Source organism: Pleurodeles waltl, chromosome 1_1 (assembly GCF_031143425.1).
Source record: "Pleurodeles waltl isolate 20211129_DDA chromosome 1_1, aPleWal1.hap1.20221129, whole genome shotgun sequence".
Taxonomy (NCBI): domain Eukaryota; kingdom Metazoa; phylum Chordata; class Amphibia; order Caudata; family Salamandridae; genus Pleurodeles; species Pleurodeles waltl.
In genome coordinates, this window is record NC_090436.1 from 392,936,521 (window position 1) to 392,958,515 (window position 21,995).

Sequence of the window (21,995 nt, forward strand, 5' to 3'; positions counted from 1 at the left end):
AATCTGGTAATATTAGCACCGCAAACCCTTTGTGGATGCCATTTCAGGGAAAAAACCAGAAGCCTTCTTCTGCAGCCCTTTTTCCCATTTAAAAAAAAAAAAAAAAATTCACTGTATTTTGGCTATTTTTTTGGCCTCCTTCAGGGGAACCCACAAAGACTGGGTACCTCTGGAATCCCTAGGATGTTGGATAAAAAGGCCGAAAATTTGGCGTGGGTAGCTTATGTGGACAAAAACGTATGAGGGCCTACGCGCGCCCTGCCCCAAATAGCCAAAAAAAGGCCTGGCACCTGAGGGCGAAAAGGCCTGGCAGCGAAGGGGTTAAATAAATGTTCTCAATGTTTAGGTTTTTTCCTCAAACGGCAAAAAATAATAATTTCCAGAACACTAATCCAGGAAATGTTGCCAAGAATGTCTGGAGTCATAGCAGACATATGTGGGGTTTTCTGGGAACATTGTGTGTTCAATCAATTATGTAGTATTAATGCAGATCCCTAATTGTGTCACAATCACTTCTTGAGGTTTACTGTTCCTTTAATGACAGGCATCAAACTCAAGACTATATGGGAAGTACAGAAGCTATATATTTTCTAATTCTGTACAAAAAAGGAACCTGATCATGCAAGCCAGATCTCACTTTCCCTGATTGTTTGGCTGGGAGAAACCATTGAACTTTGTGTTTGTCAGATTTTCAGCAGGTTTTTTAATCAATACGTGGCAATTCACTCCTTGCAACTTACACAGGATCATGTCCCTGCCACGACTTGACCAATATCTGTGACAAGGGATAGTGGGGAGAAAAAAACCCCCAAAAAGTTACCAATTTATTTTTACTCCCTATATTTCAGATTGATAATTGACAATGTGGGTGAGTACGCAGGGCCTTTATCTTGGATTATCCAACGAGTCTCCATGTATTTGATCAATATCTGTGTTCCTCTGAGTTTCTTTAGCATATAGGTATTACTCATGTATGGAATTTTAATTGGTTTGGATGCCCATAGGCCATGAACTGTGTGCCATGAACTGTGTGCCATGAACTGTGTGCATTGAATTATGGAAATTTGGGAAGCAGCTCAGAAAGAAATACCACTCTAGGGTTCTTGTCAGTAGTTGCAGGTAACATCCCTGGGTAGTATGGGAACACACCACAACCATATATTTTCAAAATCTACCTAAGGTTTCATCACTGGATTTCACACATCCATCTCCCTGATTGGCTGGCAAGAACAATGGATTAAACATAAGATTTCAGAAATATTTCCCCCAAAATATAGTAATTCCCTTTGGATTTTCTCATACATAAACATATCCATGTCAAGGCGTCATCCACATCTGTGAAGCATGGAGATATCAGATGTGTAGGTCTTGAATGGGTTTATGCAGACAGCCACACAGTAGGCACCCAAGTTTTTTCCTATTGGTGAGTTTCCATGCAGGCTGCATGCAGTATTTGGATCCAGGTTCAGCCAGCACCCAGGCAAAACTACCAACTTTTAACATTTCTAAAAAACAGAGATTCAGAGAAATCTATGGTCATGTGGTTTGCAGGAATCCCTCCTCATTTTTGGTATTCAGAATAGCTGGCAAGTGTCAATACTCTTATGTGACAAAAAAAACTTCTTGAAAATGGTAAAGTTTCTACACCTCTCCCAGGAAAAACGGTACTCCACATGCACAGGAAAGGGCAGAACATTGGCTATGTGAATACCACATTGACACTGCATTGACTTTATACTATGCCAGATTAGGCCTGTTACTGTCCATTCTGGCAGATCCCCACAAATATGAGTAGTTGTATTTATTAGTAGAACTGTGGGACCTCTGCATGGTGGACATTTTTCTGTTCCCCACAAATTCATCAAATTTCCATCACTGAAGTATCATATTCTATGTTTTCTGCTTTTGAACCATAGTTTGATGTTTGCATGACATTTTGGGCAAGAAAAAGTGGCGGCAGCCTGGCCTTCAATTCTAGTTTTCAGAAACTGGTAGGCTTCATCATGAACTAGCTGACTGCTGACCTGAACGCTGCAGCTACCTACTTCTAAAAAAATCAGGCCATTTCTAAACTCAAAGAGCCGACATGCCATCAAACCTGAACTAACTTTAAGTGTAACTGTGCGCTGACAGGTTGAGTTAACACTGGAGGGAGGTTTGGAGAACGGGGCTACACTGTCATGCTAGCTCAAGTGCGTACGCCACTTCACTATTTTCCCTCCCCGCTAGGCCACCCCTGGAGGCCAGAGAGTCCGCCCCTTCGGTTAGTGTCTTAGTGTAGTATGTGATAGGATCAGGTCGCTCCCAACTACATCACTGCCATGCTCTCGGTCATCCTCTGCTCTGTGGTTAGTCCCTGCTCATCACTGGCACCGCAGTATTATGCTGGTCAACATCCATGCCGGTAGTTGTATGTACTATGTCCGCACTCCCTCCCTGAGCCACTGGGCCAGCCCCCTTTTCTCATGTCTGCTCTTCCCATGTGTCCAGTATCTCACCCAGAGTGGGGCAATAGGATGCTGACGAATCCCCCGTGCCTCCTCACGTCTCAAAACCTCTAACTCAGCTCGTGCCCACACGGTCACATCACGTCTCCAATACCCTAATGAAGGGCTCCTAGGCGACTTCCAGCACATGGTGATATGACGCTTAATTAGAGCCAAAGCCAGATCCAGGAACCTACTGCCAACCTTCTTAGAAGCTGGCCTAGGACTCAAGCCCAGAAGGCAGATAGAAGGGGCCAATTCCATTCCTACATCTACCGTTCTCCCCAGTTCGTCCAACACCACACTCCAGCACCGCTGTGTCTCAGGACAATGCCATACCATGTGGTCCAAATCTGCATCCAGTGCACCACATTTGGGGCACGCCCTAGGGTCACCCCCATATATGAGTCGTACCCTATGTGGCGTGAGGTACGTTCTATGAATGTAGTTGTAGTGTATATACCTAAGGCGGTTGTTCCGTGAGACCCTTCGAGGATAAGCTAATACTCTCCGCCACTCCGCATCTGTCAAGTCTCTACCCAACGTTTCTTCCCACTTCACCCTAAGAGGCTGCAGAGAATCCAAAGTGTCCTCAATCTGAGCTCTATAAAGTTTGGTGATGAGGTGAGTGTCTCCCCCCAAGGTCAGCAGGAGATGAAGAATCCCATGTGTGTCCGGCTCCACGTTAACTGTACACCAGCATTCCTGTATTTGGTGTGTCAAGGTTTGATATAGTAAGATTTGCCCACTCAGTACTCCACTCTCCTCAGTCATATTAGCAAAGGTTTGCAGCACTCCGTCGTGAAAGAAGTCACCAAGGGACTTCACCCCCACTCCCGTCCAGACATTTAACCGAGCTCCCAGTAGTAGCTGGTCTGTGGTGCCATGTGCCACCGCCGTCAGTGGTAACGCCGGGGAGTAGGCTATCTTTGCTCCTGTATGCCACATACATTTCCTCCAGCAGGAGAGTGCCACCGTGACCAAGACATTCCTCGCCTGAGGAGTTATCCAGTGGCCAAGCATTTGTGCTATTATTAAATCTCCTCTCGTCTCACCACCAGCTGTGACCCGATCCAAGCTTCCCTCCCCAGCACACCACCTGGAGATCCATTGCAATTGGCACGACAGATAATAGAGTTCAAAATCTGGGGCCCCCAATCCACCCACAGTCACCGGGCGGCAGAGAATAGACAGAGCAGTACGTCTGCGCCCTCCATCCCAAATGAGCTCCCGGAGCAGTGTGTTCAGTTCCTTGAACCAGTTCGAAGGGATAATCACCAGGAAGTTGATGAAGAAATAAAGGTGGCGGGCACCATGATCATTTTGGACAGGGATACTCTAGCCATCATAGATAATTTAAGGAATTGCCAGAACCCTACAGAAGTCCGCAGTGAACGGAGCGCCTTACCAAGGTTACCCTCACGGAGGTCCTTCAAATCATGGAAGACCTGGATACCCAGGGAATTAAAAGTGTGGGGACCCCACACAATATCCACAGGGCAAGTGGGAGGTTGCTTTTCACCCGCCGTCCATGGGAAGACATATGTCTTGTGTCTGTTCAGTCTAAGGCACGAGTAGTCGCCAAAGTCTTTCAACCTCGCTAACGCCCAAGGCAGCCCAGTTTCACCATCCCTCAGATAGATTAGTATGTTGTCTGCGTAGAGTGAAATATTATGCTCAGTTAGGCCCCACAACACACCCTTACCCTTATCCTCCACACGGAACTGGGCGGCCAGTGGCTCAATGGCAAGTGCAAACAATAATGGGGACAGCGGACAGCCTTGCCTAGTGCCTCTAAATATGGGATAAGCTGCCGATACCATCTGGCCCGTCCTCACCCTCGCCATTGGCTTACTATACAGCAGGTCAACCCATCGCACCCAACACTCACCCAGTCCCATCCGAAGCATCACTGCTCTCAGGTAGTCCCAACGTATCAAGTCAAAGGCCTTCTCAAAGTCTATCGACAAAAGCACTGACCCTGGCGGCCTCTCCGCCTGCGACATGTGTAGAAGCGCAAACAGTTGCCTAAGGTTAAGGGAAGTATTATGTGCCGGAATTAACCCATTTTGGTCGTCATGTATTAGGTTAGATATATGCTGGACTAGCCGGCTGGCCAGGATTTTCCTTAGAATCTTAAAGTCGCAGTTCAGCATTGAGAGCGGCCGGAAGTCAATTACTGATTCCTCCCTGGACTTTGACTTGGGTAGGGGGACCACTAATGCCTCCCTCATTGACTCAGGAAGAGAAGCACACCCCGCTGGAGTGCCTCGGCATACAGCTCGACCAGTAGGGGTGCCAGAATGTTCGAGTATTTCTTGTAAAACTCCATAGGGAATCCATCTGTGCCTGGCGTCTTACCCGCAGACAACTGCGAGATGGCGTCCTTAACTTCCTGTAATGTTACTGGACCACCCAATGGGACCCTGTCCTCAAGCGCTAGGGTTCATAGTGGCAGCAAATGTAAGTAGTTGCCCAGCGACTCTTGTATAGCCGCTTCCGGCTGCCTGTAAAGTGAGGGGTAGTAATTCCTAAAGGCGTCATTTATATCAGCCGGCCTAAATACATGCTCCCCTCCCATGTCACGCACACTCAGTATTGGTGTACCCTCCCCTCTGTGTCTCACTAACCACGCCAACATCCTGCCCTACCTACCCTCCTCTGCCTGTATAGATGCCAAGTACCTCTGCAGGCTATGGCAACGTAACTGTTCCTCGGTCTGAGCGTGAGATTTCTTCGCCTCAACAAGTCTGTGTCGCGCTGTCAAGTCTGTGCCCCCATCTCTTTCCTCATCATGGATAATCTTTTCTAAGCGGGTAAGTTCTCGCTCCAGCGTCCATTTTATCCCCTCTGTCTGCCCCGTACAATGCCCCCTAGCTGCAACCTTAAGCGTTTCCCATTCTACATGTCTAGATGTAGTGGACCCTTTGTTGATATTAATGTGGTCTGTGAGGTAACAGTGAAGTTTCTCCCTGTAGGCCAAGTCTTCTAGTGCAGCCGGTCCCAGCCTCCACATTGGCATAGGAGGTCTGGTCTCTTCGCTTCTCCAAGAAAGAAGCAGAGGGCTGTGGTTAGAGAGGGTGCGCCCCAAGTATTCAGAGTGTGTGATTCAGAGGGCTATGGTTGCAGTGCACACCACCATGTCTATCCAGGTATGAACTTGATGTAGGCCCACATAGTAGGAATAGTCTCTATCCCCTGGGTGATGATTCCGCCATACATCTTCTAGGCCCCAACATTGCATCCAGTCCCGCAACCCTTTAGCTATCTTATGCGATAGTGTACCTGCTAGTGGAGGAGTGGAACTGTCCAACTAGGTGTCTAGGACACTGTTAAGGTCCCCTCCAATCATCAGTTCTCCCCCCTGCTGTCTAGTGAGGTGTCTCGAGAGACCCTGCATAAAAGGGATCTGGTCTTGGTTAGGAGCATATATACTGCTCAGCACTACCGGTGTCACATGCAATCTACCCTCCACTATCACAAATCTACCCTCTTGGTCTATATTAGTGGCTATGACCTCAAATGGGACCCCTGCTCAGATCCACACCAGCGCCCCCGGTGCAAAGGCAGAATACGTGGTAGCAAACACCTGCTCTCTCCATCTGCGCCTAAGCTTATCAGCCTCTCCGGAGGTAAGATGGGTCTCCTCCAATAGCGCCACATGTACTCCCTGTCTTTTCAAGTATGACAGGACTCTGTGTCTTTTGGTCAGCGACCCCATCCCCCATATGTTCCAAGTTACAAAATTATAGTCGGCCATGTCATCGTGGCTACATCAAGGTGGATCGCCCACCCTTCCCATGACTTCCATTCCCATCCCCAGCCCCTGCCCCCCACCTCCCCAATCATCAATATCAATTTCGAATAAGTGAATCTCAACCCCTTGCGCCTTACCAAAACACATAATTGCAGATCCCAACTCCCCATCCCCAGGACACCTCTCCAATCGTAGGTCGCCCAATGAACAGTGCAAAAGCACAACCAAAACAATAAGTCAGTCAGTGTTCTCGCCATTTTCCACTTGGTAGCCGAGAAACCAATGGGGGGGGGGGGGTTCCATGGCCATCAGGGCTTCATGCTCATGTCACCATCCTCACCTCAGGGCTAGTGCAGCAAAGTCTGTTTCAACCCAGTTCATCCGCAGTTTGAGGGGTCACCCTAGGAGCTCCATCAGAGTGCCGGGAGCCCACCACCGAAGAAACAGAAGCACGGTCTGAGTCCCCTTCGTTGGCCTCCGCTGAAGAATTCACTCCCCGCATGGACGCCACAGCCTCCAAGGCCGCTTTCTTTGCAGATTCCTTCTGGGCCAGGGTCGGTTCCGTGTGCAAACAATGCCTGCTTCGCTGTCTTCTTGGACCTCTGCGGCCCGGCATCTGGCACAGTCCATTTTGGCGCAGTAGCCCCCTCCGGTACCACGTGCCTCCAGCCACTCGCAAGCCTCATCCGCAGACTGGAAGAATGGTCCTCAGATATCACCCTCAATCTTTCCGGAACCAGAAGGGAGTACTGAATCCCCTTGTACTCGAGGGCCCTCTTCACCGCCCAGAAGGAAGCCCGCTTATTCTGCACCTCAACTGTGAAGTCCAGGAATAAAGTCACCACTCCGTTTGCCACCCTGAAGGGCCCAGCCTCTCTGGCCCTCTGCAGCAGTACATCCCTGTCCTTATAGTGCAGTAGTTTAGCTACAACCACTTGCGGTGGTCTCCCCGGGGCCAGAGGTCTCGAAGGCACCCGGTGCAATCGCTCCAGCATGAAGAAAGGGGTAAGTTGCTCCGGGGCCACATCTGAACACAGCCACCCCTCCAAAAAGGACACCATGTCCGTGCCCTCCGCACCTTCCGGGAGACTAACAATTCTCACGTTGTTCCTGCGGTTTCGACCTTCCGCCTCCTCCACTCTACGCTCCAGGCGTTGGACCCGGTCTGTCAGCTGCAGCACCGTGGCCGCGAGTTCCCCCTGCCTTGGCGAATGTTCTGCCAGCGCTGTCTCTGTCTCCTCGACCCTATCAGTCAGCTTTTGGTGGTCCGCCCTCAACAGGCCCACCTCCACTGCCACTTGGCCAATGTCGTGTTGGAGCGTCGTCTTGGTGTCTTCTATTGCCCCTAGAATCTTATCCAGGGTGACCTGCACTAGAGGCTGTACGGGACCCTCCACGATCCCTTGAGTTGGTTCGCCCATGTGTTTGCGGGATTGCACCCTGCCCTTACTCCGGTTTCTGGAGGTCATCCGATTTGCGGGGGCGGTGCACAAAAGGTTCACACAGCCCAGCTCCACACCACCCCAAAAGTCCAGTGCTACAGCCAGTGGTGCTCCCCACTTTGATCTGCACCCCGCTGCTTTTAATGGGCCAGCAGACGGGTACACGGGATCAGATAATAGCCAGTCAGGGTTTATCCACAGTCATCTAACCTGACCAGCCTGTGCCCGGTCCGGACACCCCTGCAGGGGACCAGCAGCTTCCCACTCACTCCGGGAACACTCTGCTAGTGTGTCGCTGCAGGGCACTCCCCGCGTGTGGTAGGACGGCCAGGGTAAGCGCTACCTCAGAGGCGTCTCCCTCTGTCCTCCTCTGAATGCCGTCTGCTCCACTTCCCTCTGTCAGGTCATGTGGCCGGCACCATTCCGGGAGGAAAGCAATAAGCAAATAGAGAGGGGGGAGGGGATGCAGTACCTCCACGGCACCACTCTCAGCTCAAGGGGCACCGATCGCCGCACTCTGCACCCTCCGGTCCCGCACTCCCACGGCTCGACCGCCGCATCGGCTCCTCTTGACATACGCCGTGCTCCAGGACAGGACACTATCCCTCGACCAGTGTCCTCCTGACCGAGGCCGCAGGCTCCTCTCTCCTCGTGCCCTCTGCCCAGCGCGCTCCAGAGGCCAGCAGAAGGTCCTGAGCGGCACCACCCAGTGTCACCGTGGCCGCCCGCTCCACGATTCCTGTCTCCAGCCCCAGGCGGGATGGATTTAGTGAGGATTAATGGTAGGCCTAGACAGAGTCACGGTTTCACACGTCCGCCATCTTGGCGAGGCTAGCCACGCCCCCATGGTAAAACACTTTAAACGTTGGCTCAATTGTTGGTCTTTGATCAAATTACAAACACTATACATCTTTCTGACAAAAAGATCTTCCTTCTGTGCAAAAAGTTACTAATGGGAACCATTTCATACATTTATCTTTTTTACCAATTTGTATTAACTTTTTTATTTTATTACGATTAGTTTTTTTTCTGGAGATCCCAAGACAGTCTGTGAAAATTACCTCTTGTTGAATTAAGATTTGTTTCCAGCTCTTAAGAATTTATAGCTTTGTGGAACCTCCCATGAATGTCACACCTGTTTTTCCACATTTTGAAGAATTTAAAAAGCACAAAAAATAAGAAATGCATGTTTTCTTAGTCTAAGAGAAAATTGTATCAACTGGCTACATTCAAACAGTGCCTGGCTACTTTATGGGACACAGCCATATGATTCTTTGCCCAAACAATAAGCCAGCTACTGCTTGAATTTGTCATTTTTTTCCTATGAAGAATATTTACTGACACAGACTGGTATCTGTGCACAGGTAGATCTGTCACGGATTGGACCCAGAATACATTGTTTATAGTCTGCTAAAGCCTAAATATTCAATTGGTGATCCCAGATAAAATGACTGTGTTCTTCTGAAGTTCATAAACTGTTTTCACACTTTAGGTAAAAGGTGCCTACAAATGCAACTTTTGATTGTACAACCTAGGAAACCCAGTGGCAAAACATTTACTAATAATTCCTGGTTCTCATATTCATCTTCAGTGTCAGTTTCCTATATGCTTTCATTTATATACTTCAAAACTGGACATATTCTGATGAGGGATTTAGGTTTTGAGTTACTTTAATGGGCAGAATTAATTACTCAGCAGGCCAGCTGGCGGTTCAAATACTCTCACTGAACAATAGACTCATTTAGAGGGGATAGCCTTATCCTGGGAAAGGAAATGGGCAGGGGAAGCATCTTTTTAATGGTATTAACTGCCTATTGTCCTTTTCTGTCACCCTTGGAGTAGCAGAAGACATAAGGTGCTTGGGAGTACAGACAGGGAGAGTGGTCTGACTCAAGGTCCTTAGGCTGCTGCTCCCAGGAAGACCCCAGTTCAGAAATCTTCCCAGGCTAGATGGGAGAGCAGGTGAAAGCCCTTCAGCATACTGCTGCTAAAGAGGGATTAGGACAGCCCAGGGACTGAAGAGAACTGCTTTACAATTCAACTAGAAAGCAATTCATAATTAAAGAAGTCTGAAGACGATCTCCAAGCCCTACTCGACTAAGCAGGACAGGGTCTCTGATCCTCTTAGACCTCTCAGCAGCCTTCAATACTGTCTCCACCACACACTCATCATAAGACTTTGCATAGGCATCCCAGGAGAAGCTCTCAGAGAGATCAACTGTTTCCTCACCAGAAGAAATCAAAAAGTCCACCTTCCCCCTTCAGTCCAAAAGCAAGGAAATCATCTCTGGAATACCCCAAGGATCTTTGCTCAGCTCCATTCTTTCCAACACTTATATGGCACCTCTGGCCAACATCACCAAAACCCATGGACTCAACATTATATCCTACGCCGATGACACACTACTCATCCTCTTCCTCTCTAAAAACACCCACAACAGCAAGACCAACATCCACAACTGCATGACAGACATCACCAACTGGATGAAGGACAACTGCCTGAAGCTCAACGCGGATGAGACAGAGGTACTATCTTTGGAAACAAAAGCTCCTTATGGCATGCATCCCGGTGGCCCTCAGAACTTAGGCCGACTCCTACTCCCATTGACCACACTATGAACCTAGGCATCATTCTGGGCAAGAAGCTAATCATGAAGGTCAACTCTGTCTCTCTCCTCCTGCTTCTTCACTCTCCACATGCTTCATAAGATAATCATATAGCTACCATAAAGCTCATTACGCACCATCACACAGACCCTCATTTCCAACCAACTGGATTATGACAATGCTCTCTAGGCAGTGATCACAGCTCACCTCCTCCAATGACTACAAACCATATGGAACGCTGCAGTCAGACTCATCCTGGATCTTCCTAGATGAGCCAAGCATCACCCCTACCTCAGGGAAGTCCACTGGCTCCTTGTACAGAAAAGGTGCCAGCTCAAGCTCCTGAACCACACATACAAGGCCCTACACAACTGTGGACCTGCCTACTCAAACCACCATCTGAACTTCCATCAGCCCACCACCGCTTCCCTTCCCTTTCTTTAACCCTTACCTGCATCCGACATAGCAGATGGGGAAATTGTGCCTTCTCCTACCAAGCAGCAAAGACATGAAACTCTTCCAGCATTCTGAAAGTCCCTGAAGATCTGGCTATTCAGCTAATCAACTGGACCTTGACAGCACCTGAATAAGCTCATGGGTGGCAAGAAGCACTCTACAAATCTAATAATTGATTTACTGACTGTAAAGGAGCATTCCTGGGGACTGGAGCATGCCACCAAAAGCAAGGAACAAAAACAGAGTTTGTTTTAGTCCACAGGGCTAGGTAAATGCAGTAAAAAATCTTTATGCCCATGTGTGTTGCTCCTGGAAAAAACACCAACAGTATCCAGTGAGAAGGGACACCCATGGCAACAAGGAAATCCCAAGTGGGATTATCATACACCACAGGGTACTGGATTTACCCATCCAAAGAATAGGCGCAAAGCACTGTTGTGCCATTTTTAAAACATCCCTCCTTGAGGTGAGGTGTGAGCCCCCCAAAGTACATCCAACAGGGTGCTGTCACGCCTATCCTATAAGCCCCCACCCATACACACCATTCGTCATTGCGCTTTCTTCTGCAACAGGAACAAGCAGCATGTGAAACACAGAGGAGGTGGAAGATAAGAAGTATGCCAGATTCCCCTCTGGCACCCGGAAGAGAGTGACTGGCTGAGGGGAAATGGCCCCAGACCTTGTGGGCTTTGGGGCACCTATGTGATCTTTTTTCAGCATTGCATGGGAGGGGAGTCCCACCAAGGTAGAGGCCCCTGCTTGTACAATTTGGAGTACAGCTGGATGTTTTAAAGAAGAGAAAAGTTTTCTGTATGGTGGCTTCATCAACAAGGATTGCTATGGCCAGAAGCCACATCCAAGTGTCTTTTGAAAATTTGCAGATCTTGATTTTTTGTCGTGCCCCAGAAGGGCAGGTACACTACCAAAGGTGACTCACTGTGTGGGCTTGTCAGAAGCAGCACAAACACCCATAAGATAACCAACTTTGATTTTAAAATGACAACACTCCCTGGCTCAGATTTACTAAGCTTTGCATCAGGTTTGCATAACTTTGGTAACATAAATCTGACACAAATTTTTAAGGTGTGGTTTATTACCCAACATAAATCTGGATTTTCATTGAATAGTGTCCCAACTTTTTTTTTTTACTGAAAGGGACCCTTTCCAGTACAAAACCTATGCTTCAGAGAACACTGACACCCTTGTTTGTGTTGGTGAATGGCTGCCAAAAATGTGTGAGTGCACGGACAGAGAACTGTGGCACATCTTAGTAGATATGGCGCTGTGCTGCTTTGCATGGTGTATTACTAAATCTGGTCACATGTGTCCTTGGTACAAATGTTTGACACAATGGGAGAGGTTTTACTTGTTTTTAAGCAATCCCATGATCGACGTTTTGGTGGTCCTGGGTTTCTAGGCAACCTAGTTGAATTATGGGAACATGACATTTGTTGTACCGTCACTGTTTTGCCATGGTAATTCCAAAGCTCATAGGTATGTTTTTTTTTTTATTGTAAAATCCTGAAATGTTCACCCATGGTGAAATGTTCATGTTCTATTTGATAAAGCTAGCAGTCCTACCTGTTTGTAAAGTATATTACATGTTTGATATAGGCATATATCATGGAATTGTGCCTTTATGTGCTAGAGTCTGTTGGGCATAGGAGATCTATTAGGGACTTAGGGGGTTATTTAGAGACTGTGACCTCTCCTTAGTGTGTGCCCCCTGTAGTTTGAGAGGCAGTTTAGAGGGTGTCTCCACTGTAATTTCCATCTGATATTTTGTATTTAATAACTTTGGCACTGTTTGATAAATCTTCACAAAACTTTAAAAAAATGTTCACTCACCACAACTCTTTCCTGGGAAGTTTTGATTTATCTGTCAATTAGCGGCATAGAAAAAAGGGGGTATCCAAAAACCCTTTCACATGCAATTTTCCATAGTAAAGAATCACTGAAAACAAAGGTTAAAGTGACTTTATAGTTAGGTCAATATGTCAGTGAAATTGTAACATTTTAGACAAAAAACCACTGAAATTCAACAGATATAGTACCTCATTACAACCCTGGCGGTCGGTGATAAAGTGGCGGCAATACCGCCAACAGGCTGGCGGTAATTACCGCCAGATTATGGCCATGGCGGTGATATCTCCTGTAGACAGCCAATGTACCACACCAGGGCAGAAACAACAGGCACCACGGCTGGAGCCACCTACATCCAGGTGGAAGACAAAGTACCGCCCACCATAATATGACCCTGCAAACCGCCACCTTTTCCGGGGTGGTACCAACACCATCAAAAGCATGGCGGAAACAGAGCACAAAAGTCAAATGTCCCACCATGGAAGTCACAGGGAAGAACCACTCTGCCATGGAACCAGAACTGCAAGATGATTCTCTATGTTATGCTCCACCTGGAACACCAACGCCGGCGAAGACAACAACAGTCAGTACAGCCGCCCAGCACACAAGGGGGGTGGGAGAAAAAAAGAGAGTGACACACACACACACACACACACAACACACACCCAACACACACACACACACCATACACACACAACCATATGCATTACAAAAACAAGTTGATCTCGAAAATCTGCAGAATAATGCGAAGGCAACAGGAATTTACGAAAATGATTGTAATCAGTCCAACAATAAATTCAACAATCTGATTTGCACATTAAACAGATCTGTACACATGTATAAAAAGGGACACTGCCCAGTCCATAGTTCACAGGGCCCACACGGCCACAGGGCAAAGTCCAATGCCCCACTTGAATCCTGCCCCAATACGGAGAGAACACTGCAGGGGCATCAGTTGTCAAATAGGCAGGCACCTCAGGGGGAGAGGGGGCACCTCAGCTCGATGCGGAAACAATCCTACTGGTTCAGGAGGGGGCAACATGCCCTGTGCTTGGTCCTAGGGAGTGCAAGGCCACAGTCTCTCGAGTGGGTGAGTTGCCCACTGGTTCTGGAGGGGTGGTATCCGGGTGGTGGTTGTGTGTCAGTGGGTGCCCCTCGGCCAGGCCAGACATAGCAGCATAGGTTCTCTGGTGGTTAAGGGTCTGAAGGAGAAATACTGCTTACCTATCTTGTTATTATTCACAACTGGTCAGGGATGCGTGGGTCCCAGGTGTGCTACAGTTGGCGGTGTGTACCCCTCCTCATTCCTTGTTGAGTAGTAATTTCACTGGTAGTGCAATGCATAGTGCATAGGCCTGATCCCTGTGTGTGAGGGTGCTGTGTACATCAACAGTAGTGTTGGTAAAGTCACTGATCCAGTGTATCCTTTGTCTCTCTCCCCCCTTTCTTGTTTTGTCATCCTGTCCTTATGGCATTAGCATCATCTGGCGGAGGAGCAGAGGCACTGGGGGCAGAGGGAGCTGTATCCCATAGGACCCTGGAGGCAGAGCCCACCGACGCTGAGGGCACCAGTGGGATGGAGGGTTAGGGGAGCACCACGGCGGAGACTGGAGGGGACAACACTGACTCTGATACCTCCTCTGATGGGAGCTCCCTGGTGGTGGTGGATACCTCTGTGACAACCCCAGCTGCAGGTACAGCCGCCACCCCCGTACCAGCACCACCCTCCCAGTAGCCCCTCAACAACTTGCCCTACTTCGCCCAGGCACCTCAGGCTCTGCCCCAGTCAGCCCTGCTGCCCTGAGTGAGGAGGCTATTGACTTCCTGAGATCCATCTCTGTCGGGCAGTCAACCATTGTGAATGCCGTCCAGGGGCTGGCAGCCCAGATGCAGCAATGCAATGCATTCCTGGAGGGCATTCACAGTGGATTGGTGGCCCAACAGAGATCGATTCAGGCTCTAGCCTCGTCTCTGATGGCAGCCATTGTCCCTGTTTCAACCGTCCCCCCTCTACCATCCACTTCCCAGTCCCATTCTCCTCAACCTCAACCCATCCCAAGCACACAGGCAGACGAGCATGAACACAAGACAACACCCAAGAGTTTCACAGGCAAACACAAGTACCACACTTCATCCCACAGGCACTCACACAAACACCATTTATTTGCAGACACAACAACATCCACTATTTCCATTGACTCCCCCTCCTCCTCCCCCTCCTGCACCCACCCAGTTATGTCCACACTCACACCTGCATGCACTACATCATCATCCACTATCAGCATCATCACCACACCAAGCAGAACACACACCTCACTGGCAGACACCTCCACAACATTCATGCACACATCCCCTGTGTCCTCTCACACCATGTCTGTCCACTCCTCCTAAAGTACACAAACGCAAGCACTCAGACACCCAATAGCCATCCACCTCACAACAGCATACAGCCCATGCACCTGCACCCAAATCCAGCAAACAAACACCTCCAACAACCACTCTCTCATCCTCCACTCCCATTACTCCTCCCTCTTCCCACCCCAACGTCCTAGATTGACCTCTTCCCTACCCCTCCACCCCCCATCCTGCACGAATGGGCAGGGTAGCAAGGACCCAGCCCAAAACCTCAGCCAAATAGTCCACGGACCCAGTGGTAACAGCACCTACTCATGCTGGAAAGGATTCCAGGACACAAATACTGAAGGGGAAGGAGCCTGCACCAGCCACAAAGAAGGGGAAGGAGCCTGTATCAGCTACAAAGAAGGGGAAGGAGCCTGCACCAGCCACAAAGAAGGGGAAGGAGCCTGCACCAGCCACAAAGAAGGGGAAGGAGCCTGCACTAGCCACAAAGAAGGAGCCTGCACCAGCCACAAGGAAGGGGAAAGAGCCTGCACCAGCCACAATGAAGGGGAAGGAGCCTGCACCATCCACAAAGAAGGGGAAGGAGCCTGCACTAGCCACAAAGAAGGGGAAGGAGCCTGCACCAGCAGCTGTCATGGAGCTGCCACTGCCAACCGTGGTTGTGCAGCCATCGGAGGGTGCAGGGGCTGAGCAGGAGCACCCATCCAGCTGAGGATAGGCCACCGCCAGTATGCGGGCCATCAGGAGGGTCAGGGTCTGACGAGCACCCCTTCCTCGCTGGGAGGCCATCCCCAGCTGGGACTCCGCGGTCTTCCGTGCCCAGCGCCTCAGGTCCTCCCACCATTTGCAACAGTGGGTGGGTCCACCTACTATAGACACCCAGGGTCCGCACGTCCTTGGTGATAGCACGCCATATACCCTTCTTTTGATGGGCGCAGACCTGCAGAAGCAATACAGACAGGAGAACACTGTCAGAGTCACCAGATCCTCGGGGTCTGTGCACGTTCCCAACACGTCCACCACTGAACAGCTCCAAGACTCTGATAGATAAATCACAGAGACTGAGAGAGTCCAAGAGGGGAAGAGGGGATTAGGAAGGGAACAGCTGGGAAGGAGACCTGTAGTAAGAAAAAGGTTAGAACACACAATATGAAAATGATATCTCCTGAAATCAATACTAGACTATGATTCTAAGCCTAGTCACTCTGAAAACATGAACAATCTAAGAGTTAAGTTTAAAATGACTAAGTTTCAAGATGGCCTGATACCTGTAGGGGAATCAAGATGAATTAAATGAAAACTTTCTTATTCAAGTACTTTCCTTTACATGAGAATCAGAAAAACCATTCTGACTAAATTTTAAACCAGTCATATAAATCCTGTTTTGAGAATGTATACTAGGACCATACAATATTGCATCTAGAAACTCTGGCCTTCTGTGTACTCTTAAAATGTTTTAACACAAATTGCGCATATTGCATATATATATATATATATATATATAGTAAAAACCATAAAAGGATTGTGCACCATGAATAACACAATATGGATTCAGGAAACAAATCACATAACTTGTCAACTCGAATATTACATAATAAATATCTTAGAATAGTAGCATACAATAAACAACATGAATTAAACTCGAGGAGAGAATCGTGCGTCATACCAATTCGAGTGTTACCATGTAAAATGACAAGAAATGGTAGCACGCAATGAATATCAAAGTCAAATCATCATTAATCGAATTGCGCGTCTTGCCGATTCGTAAAACACGATGTAAATGTCAAGGAATAACAGCTCACAATAAATAACAAGATCAAAGTACAATGAAACGAATTGCGCTTCTTTTGCCGATTCTTAAGCCACCATGTAAAATGTCAAGAAATGGTGGCGCGTAATGAACAACAAAGTTAAATGCTCATGAAACGAGTTGTGCGTCTTGCCAATTTGTAAAACATCAAGTAAATGTCAAGAAATAGTAGCGCGCAATGGACAACAATGATTAAACACCATAAAACGAATTGCGCGTCTTGCCGATTCTTAAGCCACCATGTAAATGTCAAGAAATGGTAGCGCGCAATGAATAACAAAGTCAAACCTTTATGAAATAAATCGCGCGTCTTGCCTATTTGTAAACTACCATATAAATGTCAAGAAATGGTAGCGCACAAGTAATCTGTTACTCATTTAAGAATTTAAACCAAGAATATGAAAATTCCAAATAACGGTGTCGGGACAGTCCAACCACCTTCTTACCGCCTGGAACAATGATCACCAATGAAGGATTAGGGCAGAAGACTGGAAGATCCAAATAGGCCGCCGGCACAGGAGCTCAGGAAGAAGCTGCTTCTCTGCACCGGGACCTCTGAATAGTGAGCACTGGGAGTTGGGCTGGCTCTCTTTTATAGAGTCTTGGCCCAGCCCAGAACCACGCCCAGGCATGTTGTAGGGAAAGTCTCTGGAAGGCCCTGGAAAGGGGCCACACCCTAACACACTGAAAACCTGCAGCAATACATTGCAAAGGAACAGTATTTGTAAGCATATTAAAAATAAGTTTTCAGGATTGAACTCTGCAATGCAAAAGGTTAAACCACAACATATCAGCACAATGCATAAATTACTTTGTTTTGAGAGTGCTGGGTTTTTGCATTTTTTGTCGCCAATAGAGCGCGTATTGCTCTGGTGTTGACAAACACCATTAGACAAACAGTCCAGCCAGTAACACCAACGGCCCACCATACAGTTTCCATCACCATTGGCACACACATAGCCCAGCACACAATGTGTACACCGCCAAGAGGCCATCCACCCACCCCCCTTACATGAAGCCTTCACACACACAACTCCATGCATTCATGGCAAATGCATCGTGCCCACAGTGTACTCACCTGTTGGTCTTGCGGCCCATACAGCAGTCCGTACTGGGGTAGGACCCCATCCACCAGTCTCTCCAACTCCTCTTCCCAGTCACATGGGCCAGGGTAGGTTCCAGACACAGGTCACAGCAGCACATGCAGTGTAGGTCCTCTCCTATGGAAGGTCAGGAAACAAGTGAGGATTGAGATAGAAAATGGCAGTCACGTCCCCGGCAGTGCATACAGTCACCACCGGTGTAGATCACCATTGGCCACTGTATCCCATAGGGCTCAATTATAACCAATGAGGAATTGCATGGCGGTTACCGACCTCCTACCGCCACGGCGCACAACGTCAGCGGCATTACCTCACGTCCACCTGTCCCTCCACACAGGACAGGCAGACATCATTTGAGGCCTATGGATTAATGCTGCATCACAGGATAAATAGGCACATACTTCACAAATTACCCTGTCCCATACTAGTTTGCAGATTGCAGACTGCTGTTGTGGCTCCATTGTTCAGTTTGTGACAGCCTCATCACTCTTTTGTCCCTTAGATACCTACCCACATGTAGAGACCCCTGGTGGACTTGGCTACACCGGAGGACAGGCACATTATCCTCACCTATATACTGGACAGGACCACAATAACAGAGCTGTGTGCCCAGTTGGAGCCTGACCTGATATCTGCTATCCGTTACCCCAATGGAATCCCCCCTCTTGTGCTAGTGCTATCAGTTCTCAATTTCCAGGCAACTGGTTCTTTCCAAGTGACATTGGGCTTGGCAGCAGGAATGTCAGCCAAAGTTCTCAATAGTGCTGACAAGAGTGTTGTCTGCCCTGATAAAACACATGTGCCGCTACATTGCATTACCCCAGGTTGAGGATTTGGCCACTGTGAAGGCCGGATTCTATGCAATGGGACATATCACCAATATAATTGGTGCGATTGATGGAACACATATAGCATTTGTCCCACCCCGCCAGAATGAAAAGGTGTTCAGGAATCGTAAGAGTTTCTACTCCATGAATGTGCAGATGGTGTGCTTGGTGGACAAGTAAATCTCCCACGTCAATGCTAAGTATCCTGGGTAGGTTCATGATGTCTTTATCCTGAGGAATAGCAGCATCCCAAATGTGATGGCCCACTACAGAGGCACAGGGTGTGGCTAAGAGGTGAGACCTGGTTCCCACCCACTATATGTTGGTGTATGCCTATGCTGTTGGCCATATTGGGTATTGTCCCTCAATATTTGCAGGTGACTCTGGTTACCCAAACCTATCATGGCTGCTGACCCCTGTGAGGAATGCCAGTACAAGGACAGAAGAATGTTATAATGAGGCACATGGGCGAACCATAAGGATCATTGAAAGGACCTTTGGCCTCCTGAAGGCCAGGTTCTGGTGCCTCCATCTGACAGGTAGATCCCTGTGCTACTCATTCAAGAAGGTCTGCCAGATAGTAGTGGCATGCGCATGTTGCACAACCTGGCCCTCAGACACCATGGGGGTCATTACAACCCTGGCAGACGGTGTTAAAGGTGCGGTAATACCGCAAACAGGCCGGCGGACAAAAAAAGGGAATCATGACCCTGGCGGAAACTGCCAACAAAGACAGCCACTTTAACACACCGCCCCCCACGGCGGTACAGACAAGCAGCGCGGCGGTCACCGCCAACAGACATGCGGAAGACAATATACCGCCCATAGTATCACAACCCGCCAATCCGCCACCTTTTCTGGGGCAAATTCACTGTGGATAAAAACACGGCGGAAACAGTTTCGGCAATGGGAAAACGCTCACCTGAACACATCCCACGAGGAAGGAGGACTCAATGGATCCGGAATTACAAATCCTACCGGCCCTTGTATTCCTACTCATCTACGAAGAGCAACGCTGAGTACTGCACCTACGACATAGGGGAGGGGGGAGGCAAAAGTCAGGGGGACACACTCGCAACACCCCCACCCCCACCCCCACCCTCGCATATTACAACAACCCCCCCGGAAGAATGCAAAGACAAAACGAAATCAGTTTAAACATTGTAATGTCTCAATATACATGTCTCAAATATATACAGATATATCATAAATCATTCAAAAGGATATACATTACGAGAAGTAGTGCAGATATGCACATATCAATGTCCGTGCACCACTAGTCCAAAAATGCATGGGCGAGGCCCACACAAGATACCTGTCCACAAACGGAGAGAACACTGCCGGGGCATCAGAGAGAAATACAACAGGCACCTCAGGGGGAAGGGAAGGGGGGGCACCTCAGCCGGATGAGTGCAAGGCCAGATCCACGACGGGGCTCCATGCCCATTGATGTATCCTGGGGAGTGCAAAGCCACAGTCTCTCAAGTCTCTACAGTGGGTGGTTTGCCCACTGTTCAATCCTGGGGAGTGCAAAGCCACAGTCTCTCAAGTCTCTACAGTGGGTGGTTTGCCCACTGTACCATCCTGGGGAGTGCAAAGCCACAGTCTCTCAAGTCTCTACAGTGGGTGGTTTGCCCACTGTACCATCCTGGGGAGTGCAAAGCCACAGCCTCTGAAGTCTCTACAGTGGGTGGGTTGCCCACTGTACCATCCTGGGGAGTGCAAAACCACAGTCTCTCAAGTAGATAACAGCCACCACTGGTTCTGGAGGTGGACTGGTGCCCAGACTGGATTAGTCTCCCTGTGACAGTTCCTGTCCCGTCACTGTCCCAGCTGCACATGGGATAACGATGCTTGATGTGGCGGTCTTTTCCTTCTTCAGCGGTGCATGCCCTGTTCAGCGGTGCTTTGCCATGGCGGTTCTGGACTGTTCAGCGGTGCTTTGCCATGGCGGTTCTGGACTGTTCAGCGGTGCTTTGCTATGGCGGTTCTGGACTGTTCAGCGGTGCTTTGCCATGGTGGTCTCTGGACTGTTCAGCGGTGCTTTGCCATGGCGGTCCTGGACTGTTCAGCGGTGCTTTGCCATGGTGGTCCTGGACTGTTCAGCGGTGTTTTGCCGTGGCGGTCCTGGACTGTTCAGCGGTGCTTTGCCATGGCGGTCTCTGGACTGTTCAGCGGTGCTTTGCCATGGCGGTCTCTGGACTGTTCAGCGGTGCTTAGCCATGGCGGTCTCTGGACTGGGCATTGGTGTGTGGCATGACGTTCTCTGGACTAGGCATTGGTGTGTGGCATGACGTTCTCTGGACTGGGCATTGATGTGTGGCATGACATTCTCTGGACTGGGCATTGGTGTGTGGCATGACGGTCCCTCATTGCCCAGTGGGGCTGTGGCTGCCGGGGCCCTCCTGGGCAATGACTCTGGCGGTGGTCTCCTGACCAGTGACGATACTTGGGCCCTCCTGGGCAATGACTCCTGCGGTGGCGGTGGTCTCCTGACCAGTGACGATACTTTGGCCCTCCTGGGCACTGACTCCGGCGGTGGCAGTGGTCTCCTGACCAGTGACGGTACTTTGGCCCTCCTGGGCACTGACTCCGGCGGTGGCGGTGGTCTCCTGACCAGTGACGACACTTGGGCCCTCCTGGGAACTGACTCTGGCGGTGGTCTCCTGACCAGTGACGATACTTGGGCCCTCCTGGGCACTGACTCTGGCGGTGGTCTCCTGACCAGTGACGATACTTGGGCCCTCCTGGGCAATGACTCTGGCGGTGGTCTCCTGACCAGTGACGACGGTGCTGGCAGAGGCATCCCTGCCGCCGGGAAGGATGCCGCCCTTCTCCGGCGTGATGCTAACACCAGGCTGTGCAGACTTCTTCTGGCCCTTCCCCACCTTTGGAGGAGTCACAGCCTACTCTGCAATCGCCCTGGGACCCCTGTGAGTTGTTTTGCCTCCAGGAGTCTTCACACGGTCCAGTCGGCCACTTTCCAACTTCAGAGCCTTTACAGGGGGTGGACTGGCAGTGCCTTGGCTCCGTGTCACACTGCCTGCCCTGGTGGCCGGTGCACTCCACACACCTTGAACACACACCACTGGTACTGGAGGCTTTTTGGCTGAGGCGCTACTACGGGACTGATGAATTGGAGGGGGGTGGGGCAAAAAGGTCAACTTTGCAGAGGGACAGTTTCTGACGAACACTGGGATAGGTAGTTGGAGGAGGTCTGGGAGTGGAGGAAGAGGAGTTGGTTGTAGGAGGTGTCACTTTAGGTGTTTTGGGTGCAGGTGCA